Genomic DNA, 10,000 nt, shown 5'->3' on the forward strand with positions numbered 1-10,000 from the left:
GCTGCTTAGCTTCCGAGATCAGACGAGATCGGGCGCTCTCAGCGCGGTATGGCCATAAGCGATGGCTGCTCCAAAAAGTGGGCTATTTAAAGATCAGCCTCCGTAAAAGCCAGCATATTATATAAATAGTGAAGAAAAGGCAAAAGCTTACAGCACCTGGTATTTCCTGGCGGTCTCCAATCCAAGTGTAACAATCGGCCTTATCAGCCGAGTTACAAGACTAAAATGGGGTCAGATTTAACTGTGAGAGATGGCTAGTGGTTAAAAGAATGAGACAAAAGAAGATTGGTTCAAATAGATTTGGTATATTTATAAGGTTCACATAAAAGACTTTAAAACAACACGATAAAACTAGGTAAACTCTGTTAAAAGAATACAGTTCATTTGTCCAAACCCTAAAACAGTCCAAGAATCCCAGTGTGTTGATAAGTCCAACGTGAGTGTCCACCAGTGCATGTACAATCAACAGAAAGTTTAATCCAAAGTTTGCAGGTGGTGAATGGAAAGGTGAGCTCTAAGATTAGCAACTCCTCAATCCAACAGTTTGGTGACTGTCCGTTGTTTGTAATGCTGCTCTCTTATGCAGTTCTACTTCCTGCTTCCTGTCATGTGTCTAGTCACATGACAGGCCAACCATCCATTTATGAAAGACACATACACTTAAAATGTTAAGAGTAATAAAATGGCCTAAAAAACATGTAAAACACTTAAAACTCTATAATACATTTAAATGATTGTAATAAATAGAGCGGTAAAACACGTCTTTCTAAAAACCAGCATATTATATAAATAGTGAAGAAAAGGCAAAAGCTTACAGCACCTGAAATCTATTTGAACCAATCTTCTTTCATGTCTCTTTCTTTTAACCACTAGTCATCTCTCACAGTTAAATCTGACCCCATTTTAGTCTTGTAACTCGGCTGATTACAGCACCTGGTACTCCCTGGCGGTCTCCCATCCAAGTGTAACAATCGGCCTTATCAGCTGAGTTACAAGACTAAAATGGGGTCAGATTTAACTGTGAGAGATGACTAGTGGTTAAAATAATGAGACAAAAGAAGATTGGTTCAAATAGATTTGGTGTATTTACAAGGTTCACATAAAAGACTTTAAAACAACACGATAAAACTAGGTAAACTCTGTTAAAAGAATACAGTTCATTTGTCCATACCCTAAAACAGTCCAAGAATCCCAGTGTGTTGATAAGTCCAACGTGAGTGTCCACCAGTGCATGTACAATCCACAGAAAGTTTAATCCAAAGTTTGCAGGTGGTGAATGGAAAGGTGAGCTCTAAGATTAGCAACTCCTCAATCCAACAGTTTGGTGACTGTCCGTTGTTTGTAATGCTGCTCTCTTATGCAGTTCTACTTCCTGCTTCCTGTCATGTGTCTAGTCACATGACAGGCCAACCATCCATTTATGAAAGACACATACACTTAAAATGTTAAGAGTAATAAAATGGCCTAAAAAACATGTAAAACACTTAAAACTCTATAATACATTTAAATGATTGTAATAAATAGAGCGCTAAAACACGTCTTTCTAAAAGCCAGCATATTATATAAATAGTGAAGAAAAGGCAAAAGCTTACAGCACCTGGTATTTCCTGGCGGTCTCCAATCCAAGTGTAACAATCGGCCTTATCAGCCGAGTTACAAGACTAAAATGGGGTCAGATTTAACTGTGAGAGATGACTAGTGGTTAAAAGAATGAGACAAAAGAAGATTGGTTCAAATAGATTTGGTGTATTTATAAGGTTCACATAAAAGACTTTAAAACAACACGATAAAACTAGGTAAACTCTGTTAAAAGAATACAGTTCATTTGTCCAAACCCTAAAACAGTCCAAGAATCCCAGTGTGTTGATAAGTCCAACGTGAGTGTCCACCAGTGCATGTACAATCAACAGAAAGTTTAATCCAAAGTTTGCAGGTGGTGAATGGAAAGGTGAGCTCTAAGATTAGCAACTCCTCAATCCAACAGTTTGGTGACTGTCCGTTGTTTGTAATGCTGCTCTCTTATGCAGTTCTACTTCCTGCTTCCTGTCATGTGTCTAGTCACATGACAGGCCAACCATCCATTTATGAAAGACACATACACTTAAAATGTTAAGAGTAATAAAATGGCCTAAAAAACATGTAAAACACTTAAAACTCTATAATACATTTAAATGATTGTAATAAATAGAGCGGTAAAACACGTCTTTCTAAAAACCAGCATATTATATAAATAGTGAAGAAAAGGCAAAAGCTTACAGCACCTGAAATCTATTTGAACCAATCTTCTTTTATGTCTCTTTCTTTTAACCACTAGTCATCTCTCACAGTTAAATCTGACCCCATTTTAGTCTTGTAACTCGGCTGATTACAGCACCTGGTACTCCCTGGCGGTCTCCCATCCAAGTGTAACAATCGGCCTTATCAGCTGAGTTACAAGACTAAAATGGGGTCAGATTTAACTGTGAGAGATGACTAGTGGTTAAAATAATGAGACAAAATAAGATTGTTTCAAATAGATTTGGTGTATTTACAAGGTTCACATAAAAGACTTTAAAACAACACGATAAAACTAGGTAAACTCTGTTAAAAGAATACAGTTAATTTGTCCAAACCCTAAAAAAGTCCAAGAATCCCAGTGTGTTGATAAGTCCAACGTGAGTGTCCACCAGTGCATGTACAATCAACAGAAAGTTTAATCCAAAGTTTGCAGGTGGTGAATGGAAAGGTGAGCTCTAAGATTAGCAACTCCTCAATCCAACAGTTTGGTGACTGTCCGTTGTTTGTAATGCTGCTCTCTTATGCAGTTCTACTTCCTGCTTCCTGTCATGTGTCTAGTCACATGACAGGCCAACCATCCATTTATGAAAGACACATACACTTAAAATGTTAAGAGTAATAAAATGGCCTAAAAAACATGTAAAACACTTAAAACACTATAATACATTTAAATGATTGTAATAAATAGAGCGGTAAAACACGTCTTTCTAAAAACCAGCATATTATATAAATAGTGAAGAAAAGGCAAAAGCTTACAGCACCTGAAATCTATTTGAACCAATCTTCTTTTATGTCTCTTTCTTTTAACCACTAGTCATCTCTCACAGTTAAATCTGACCCCATTTTAGGCTTGTAACTCGGCTGATTACAGCACCTGGTACTCCCTGGCGGTCTCCCATCCAAGTGTAACAATCGGCCTTATCAGCCGAGTTACAAGACTAAAATGGGGTCAGATTTAACTGTGAGAGATGACTAGTGGTTAAAAGAATGAGACAAAAGAAGATTGGTTCAAATAGATTTGGTGTATTTACAAGGTTCACATAAAAGACTTTAAAACAACACGATAAAACTAGGTAAACTCTGTTAAAAGAATACAGTTCATTTGTCCAAACCCTAAAACAGTCCAAGAATCCCAGTGTGTTGATAAGTCCAACGTGAGTGTCCACCAGTGCATGTACAATCAACAGAAAGTTTAATCCAAAGTTTGCAGGTGGTGAATGGAAAGGTGAGCTCTAAGATTAGCAACTCCTCAATCCAACAGTTTGGTGACTGTCCGTTGTTTGTAATGCTGCTCTCTTATGCAGTTCTACTTCCTGCTTCCTGTCATGTGTCTAGTCACATGACAGGCCAACCATCCATTTATGAAAGACACATACACTTAAAATGTTAAGAGTAATAAAATGGCCTAAAAAACATGTAAAACACTTAAAACTCTATAATACATTTAAATGATTGTAATAAATAGAGCGCTAAAACACGTCTTTCTAAAAGCCAGCATATTATATAAATAGTGAAGAAAAGGCAAAAGCTTACAGCACCTGGTATTCCCAGGCGGTCTCCCATCCAAGTACTAAACAGGCCCGACGCGGCTTAGCTTCCGAGATCAGACGAGATCGGGCGCTCTCAGCGCGGTATGGCCGTAAGCGAGGATTGCTCCAAAAAGTGGGCTATTTAAAGATCAGCCTCCGTAAAAGCCAGCATATTATATAAATAGTGAAGAAAAGGCAAAAGCTTACAGCACCTGGTATTCCCAGGCGGTCTCCCAACCAAGTACTAACCAGGCCCGACGCTGCTTAGCTTCCGAGATCAGACGAGATCGGGCGCTCTCAGCGCGGTATGGCCGTAAGCGAGGGTTGCTCCAAAAAGTGGGCTATTTAAAGATCAGCCTCCGTAAAAGCCAGCATATTATATAAATAGTGAAGAAAAGGCAAAAGCTTACAGCACCTGGTATTCCCAGGCGGTCTCCCACCCAAGTACTAACCAGGCCCGACGCTGCTTAGCTTCCGAGATCAGACGAGATCGGGCGCTCTCAGCGCAGTATGGCCATAAGCGATGGCTGCTCCAAAAAGTGGGCTATTTAAAGATCAGCCTCCGTAAAAGCCAGCATATTATATAAATAGTGAAGAAAAGGCAAAAGCTTACAGCACCTGGTATTTCCTGGCGGTCTCCCATCCAAGTGTAACAATCAGCCTTATCAGCCGAGTTACAAGACTAAAATGGGATCAGATTTAACTGTGAGAGATGACTAGTGGTTAAAAGAATGAGACATAAAAGAAGATTGGTTTAAATAGATTTGGTGTATTTACAAGGTTCACATAAAAGACTTTAAAACAACACGATAAAACTAGGTAAACTCTGTTAAAAGAATACAGTTCATTTGTCCATACCCTAAAACAGTCCAAGAATCCCAGTGTGTTGATAAGTCCAACGTGAGTGTCCACCAGTGCATGTACAATCAACAGAAAGTTTAATCCAAAGTTTGCAGGTGGTGAATGGAAAGGTGAGCTCTAAGATTAGCAACTCCTCAATCCAACAGTTTGGTGACTGTCCGTTGTTTGTAATGCTGCTCTCTTATGCAGTTCTACTTCCTGCTTCCTGTCATGTGTCTAGTCACATGACAGGCTAACCATCCATTTATGAAAGACACATACACTTAAAATGTTAAGAGTAATAAAATGGCCTAAAAAACATGTAAAACACTTAAAACTCTATAATACATTTAAATGATTGTAATAAATAGAGCGCTAAAACACGTCTTTCTAAAAGCCAGCATATTATATAAATAGTGAAGAAAAGGCAAAAGCTTACAGCACCTGGTATTCCCAGGCGGTCTCCCATCCAAGTACTAAACAGGCCCGACGCGGCTTAGCTTCCGAGATCAGACGAGATCGGGCGCTCTCAGCGCGGTATGGCCGTAAGCGAGGATTGCTCCAAAAAGTGGGCTATTTAAAGATCAGCCTCTGTAAAAGCCAGCATATTATATAAATAGTGAAGAAAAGGCAAAAGCTTACAGCACCTGGTATTCCCAGGCGGTCTCCCATCCAAGTACTAACCAGGCCCGACGCTGCTTAGCTTCCGAGATCAGGCACTCTCAGCGCGGTATGGCCGTAAGCGAGGGTTGCTCCAAAAAGTGGGCTATTTAAAGATCAGCCTCCGTAAAAGCCAGCATATTATATAAATAGTGAAGAAAAGGCAAAAGCTTACAGCACCTGGTATTCCCAGGCGGTCTCCCACCCAAGTACTAACCAGGCCCGACGCTGCTTAGCTTCCGAGATCAGACGAGATCGGGCGCTCTCAGCGCGGTATGGCCATAAGCGATGGCTGCTCCAAAAAGTGGGCTATTTAAAGATCAGCCTCCGTAAAAGCCAGCATATTATATAAATAGTGAAGAAAAGGCAAAAGCTTACAGCACCTGGTATTTCCTGGCGGTCTCCAATCCAAGTGTAACAATCGGCCTTATCAGCCGAGTTACAAGACTAAAATGGGGTCAGATTTAACTGTGAGAGATGACTAGTGGTTAAAAGAATGAGACAAAAGAAGATTGGTTCAAATAGATTTGGTGTATTTACAAGGTTCACATAAAAGACTTTAAAACAACACGATAAAACTAGGTAAACTCTGTTAAAAGAATACAGTTCATTTGTCCAAACCCTAAAACAGTCCAAGAATCCCAGTGTGTTGATAAGTCCAACGTGAGTGTCCACCAGTGCATGTACAATCAACAGAAAGTTTAATCCAAAGTTTGCAGGTGGTGAATGGAAAGGTGAGCTCTAAGATTAGCAACTCCTCAATCCAACAGTTTGGTGACTGTCCGTTGTTTGTAATGCTGCTCTCTTATGCAGTTCTACTTCTTGCTTCCTGTCATGTGTCTAGTCACATAACAGGCCAACCATCCATTTATGAAAGACACATACACTTAAAATGTTAAGAGTAATAAAATGGCCTAAAAAACATGTAAAACACTTAAAACTCTATAATACATTTAAATGATTGTAATAAATAGAGCGCTAAAACACGTCTTTCTAAAAGCCAGCATATTATATAAATAGTGTATGGCCGTAAGCGAGGATTGCTCCAAAAAGTGGGCTATTTAAAGATCAGCCTCCGTAAAAGCCAGCATATTATATAAATAGTGAAGAAAAGGCAAAAGCTTACAGCAACTGGTATTCCCAGCAGGTCTCCCATCCAAGTACTAACCAGGCCCCACGCGGCTTAGCTTCCGAGATCAGACGAGATCGGGCGCTCTCAGCGCGGTATGGCCGTAAGCGAGGATTGCTCCAAAAAGTGGGCTATTTAAAGATCAGCCTCCGTAAAAGCCAGCATATTATATAAATAGTGAAGAAAAGGCAAAAGCTTACAGCACCTGGTATTCCCAGGCGGTCTCCCATCCAAGTACTAACCAGGCCCGACGCTGCTTAGCTTCCGAGATCAGACGAGATCGGGCACTCTCAGCGCGGTATGGCCGTAAGCGAGGGTTGCTCCAAAAAGTGGGCTATTTAAAGATCAGCCTCCGTAAAAGCCAGCATATTATATAAATAGTGAAGAAAAGGCAAAAGCTTACAGCACCTGGTATTCCCAGGCGGTCTCCCACCCAAGTACTAACCAGGCCCGACGCTGCTTAGCTTCCGAGATCAGACGAGATCGGGCGCTCTCAGCGCGGTATGGCCATAAGCGATGGCTGCTCCAAAAAGTGGGCTATTTAAAGATCAGCCTCCGTAAAAGCCAGCATATTATATAAATAGTGAAGAAAAGGCAAAAGCTTACAGCACCTGGTATTTCCTGGCGGTCTCCAATCCAAGTGTAACAATCGGCCTTATCAGCCGAGTTACAAGACTAAAATGGGGTCAGATTTAACTGTGAGAGATGACTAGTGGTTAAAATAATGAGACAAAAGAAGATTGGTTCAAATAGATTTGGTGTATTTATAAGGTTCACATAAAAGACTTTAAAACAACACGATAAAACTAGGTAAACTCTGTTAAAAGAATACAGTTCATTTGTCCAAACCCTAAAACAGTCCAAGAATCCCAGTGTGTTGATAAGTCCAACGTGAGTGTCCACCAGTGCATGTACAATCAACAGAAAGTTTAATCCAAAGTTTGCAGGTGGTGAATGGAAAGGTGAGCTCTAAGATTAGCAACTCCTCAATCCAACAGTTTGGTGACTGTCCGTTGTTTGTAATGCTGCTCTCTTATGCAGTTCTACTTCCTGCTTCCTGTCATGTGTCTAGTCACATGACAGGCCAACCATCCATTTATGAAATACACATACACTTAAAATGTTAAGAGTAATAAAATGGCCTAAAAAACATGTAAAACACTTAAAACTCTATAATACATTTAAATGATTGTAATAAATAGAGCGGTAAAACACGTCTTTCTAAAAACCAGCATATTATATAAATAGTGAAGAAAAGGCAAAAGCTTACAGCACCTGAAATCTATTTGAACCAATCTTCTTTTATGTCTCTTTCTTTTAACCACTAGTCATCTCTCACAGTTAAATCTGACCCCATTTTAGTCTTGTAACTCGGCTGATTACAGCACCTGGTACTCCCTGGCGGTCTCCCATCCAAGTGTAACAATCGGCCTTATCAGCTGAGTTACAAGACTAAAATGGGGTCAGATTTAACTGTGAGAGATGACTAGTGGTTAAAATAATGAGACAAAATAAGATTGTTTCAAATAGATTTGGTGTATTTACAAGGTTCACATAAAAGACTTTAAAACAACACGATAAAACTAGGTAAACTCTGTTAAAAGAATACAGTTCATTTGTCCAAACCCTAAAAAAGTCCAAGAATCCCAGTGTGTTGATAAGTCCAACGTGAGTGTCCACCAGTGCATGTACAATCAACAGAAAGTTTAATCCAAAGTTTGCAGGTGGTGAATGGAAAGGTGAGCTCTAAGATTAGCAACTCCTCAATCCAACAGTTTGGTGACTGTCCGTTGTTTGTAATGCTGCTCTCTTATGCAGTTCTACTTCCTGCTTCCTGTCATGTGTCTAGTCACATGACAGGCCAACCATCCATTTATGAAAGACACATACACTTAAAATGTTAAGAGTAATAAAATGGCCTAAAAAACATGTAAAACACTTAAAACACTATAATACATTTAAATGATTGTAATAAATAGAGCGGTAAAACACGTCTTTCTAAAAACCAGCATATTATATAAATAGTGAAGAAAAGGCAAAAGCTTACAGCACCTGAAATCTATTTGAACCAATCTTCTTTTATGTCTCTTTCTTTTAACCACTAGTCATCTCTCACAGTTAAATCTGACCCCATTTTAGGCTTGTAACTCGGCTGATTACAGCACCTGGTACTCCCTGGCGGTCTCCCATCCAAGTGTAACAATCGGCCTTATCAGCCGAGTTACAAGACTAAAATGGGGTCAGATTTAACTGTGAGAGATGACTAGTGGTTAAAAGAATGAGACAAAAGAAGATTGGTTCAAATAGATTTGGTGTATTTACAAGGTTCACATAAAAGACTTTAAAACAACACGATAAAACTAGGTAAACTCTGTTAAAAGAATACAGTTCATTTGTCCAAACCCTAAAACAGTCCAAGAATCCCAGTGTGTTGATAAGTCCAACGTGAGTGTCCACCAGTGCATGTACAATCAACAGAAAGTTTAATCCAAAGTTTGCAGGTGGTGAATGGAAAGGTGAGCTCTAAGATTAGCAACTCCTCAATCCAACAGTTTGGTGACTGTCCGTTGTTTGTAATGCTGCTCTCTTATGCAGTTCTACTTCCTGCTTCCTGTCATGTGTCTAGTCACATGACAGGCCAACCATCCATTTATGAAAGACACATACACTTAAAATGTTAAGAGTAATAAAATGGCCTAAAAAACATGTAAAACACTTAAAACTCTATAATACATTTAAATGATTGTAATAAATAGAGCGGTAAAACACGTCTTTCTAAAAACCAGCATATTATATAAATAGTGAAGAAAAGGCAAAAGCTTACAGCACCTGAAATCTATTTGAACCAATCTTCTTTTATGTCTCTTTCTTTTAACCACTAGTCATCTCTCACAGTTAAATCTGACCCCATTTTAGTCTTGTAACTCGGCTGATTACAGCACCTGGTACTCCCTGGCGGTCTCCCATCCAAGTGTAACAATCGGCCTTATCAGCCGAGTTACAAGACTAAAATGGGATCAGATTTAACTGTGAGAGATGACTAGTGGTTAAAAGAATGAGACATAAAAGAAGATTGGTTTAAATAGATTTGGTGTATTTACAAGGTTCACATAAAAGACTTTAAAACAACACGATAAAACTAGGTAAACTCTGTTAAAAGAATACAGTTCATTTGTCCATACCCTAAAACAGTCCAAGAATCCCAGTGTGTTGATAAGTCCAACGTGAGTGTCCACCAGTGCATGTACAATCAACAGAAAGTTTAATCCAAAGTTTGCAGGTGGTGAATGGAAAGGTGAGCTCTAAGATTAGCAACTCCTCAATCCAACAGTTTGGTGACTGTCCGTTGTTTGTAATGCTGCTCTCTTATGCAGTTCTACTTCCTGCTTCCTGTCATGTGTCTAGTCACATAACAGGCCAACCATCCATTTATGAAAGACACATACACTTAAAATGTTAAGAGTAATAAAATGGCCTAAAAAACATGTAAAACACTTAAAACTCTATAATACATTTAAATGATTGTAATAAATAGAGCGCTAAAACACGTCTTTCTAAAAGCCAG

General features: G+C 39.3%; 9 non-coding genes and 1 pseudogene across 9 annotated transcripts in view; all 10 read right to left on the reverse strand.

Moving 5' to 3' along the window:
• Nucleotides 1-60, reverse strand: part of LOC141308274 (5S ribosomal RNA) — a 119-nt gene extending 59 nt beyond the window's left edge. Inside the window, exon 1 of the ribosomal RNA XR_012347196.1 lies at nucleotides 1-60. This exon is cut by the window's left edge and continues 59 nt beyond it. This is a non-coding gene — a ribosomal RNA (5S ribosomal RNA).
• Nucleotides 61-3,803: 3,743 nt separating this feature from the next.
• On the reverse strand, nucleotides 3,804-3,922 carry LOC141306996 (5S ribosomal RNA). The gene has a single exon (XR_012345952.1). It is a non-coding gene; the product is annotated as a 5S ribosomal RNA (ribosomal RNA).
• An 84-nt stretch (nucleotides 3,923-4,006) lies between these two features.
• On the reverse strand, nucleotides 4,007-4,125 carry LOC141308198 (5S ribosomal RNA). Its single transcript, XR_012347120.1, has one exon. It is a non-coding gene; the product is annotated as a 5S ribosomal RNA (ribosomal RNA).
• An 84-nt stretch (nucleotides 4,126-4,209) lies between these two features.
• On the reverse strand, nucleotides 4,210-4,328 carry LOC141306646 (5S ribosomal RNA). The gene has a single exon (XR_012345603.1). It is a non-coding gene; the product is annotated as a 5S ribosomal RNA (ribosomal RNA).
• Nucleotides 4,329-5,078: 750 nt separating this feature from the next.
• On the reverse strand, nucleotides 5,079-5,197 carry LOC141306998 (5S ribosomal RNA). Its single transcript, XR_012345953.1, has one exon. It is a non-coding gene; the product is annotated as a 5S ribosomal RNA (ribosomal RNA).
• Nucleotides 5,198-5,281: 84 nt separating this feature from the next.
• Nucleotides 5,282-5,390, reverse strand: LOC141307745 (5S ribosomal RNA; annotated as a pseudogene).
• Nucleotides 5,391-5,474: 84 nt separating this feature from the next.
• LOC141308275 (5S ribosomal RNA) lies at nucleotides 5,475-5,593 on the reverse strand. The gene has a single exon (XR_012347197.1). It is a non-coding gene; the product is annotated as a 5S ribosomal RNA (ribosomal RNA).
• An 832-nt stretch (nucleotides 5,594-6,425) lies between these two features.
• On the reverse strand, nucleotides 6,426-6,544 carry LOC141307658 (5S ribosomal RNA). The gene has a single exon (XR_012346609.1). It is a non-coding gene; the product is annotated as a 5S ribosomal RNA (ribosomal RNA).
• An 84-nt stretch (nucleotides 6,545-6,628) lies between these two features.
• LOC141308232 (5S ribosomal RNA) lies at nucleotides 6,629-6,747 on the reverse strand. The gene has a single exon (XR_012347155.1). It is a non-coding gene; the product is annotated as a 5S ribosomal RNA (ribosomal RNA).
• An 84-nt stretch (nucleotides 6,748-6,831) lies between these two features.
• LOC141305446 (5S ribosomal RNA) lies at nucleotides 6,832-6,950 on the reverse strand. The gene has a single exon (XR_012344412.1). It is a non-coding gene; the product is annotated as a 5S ribosomal RNA (ribosomal RNA).
• Nucleotides 6,951-10,000: the final 3,050 nt, after the last annotated feature.

The sequence above is a fragment of the Garra rufa genome, unplaced genomic scaffold, assembly GCF_049309525.1.
Source record: "Garra rufa unplaced genomic scaffold, GarRuf1.0 hap1_unplaced_002, whole genome shotgun sequence".
Lineage (NCBI taxonomy): Eukaryota > Metazoa > Chordata > Actinopteri > Cypriniformes > Cyprinidae > Garra > Garra rufa.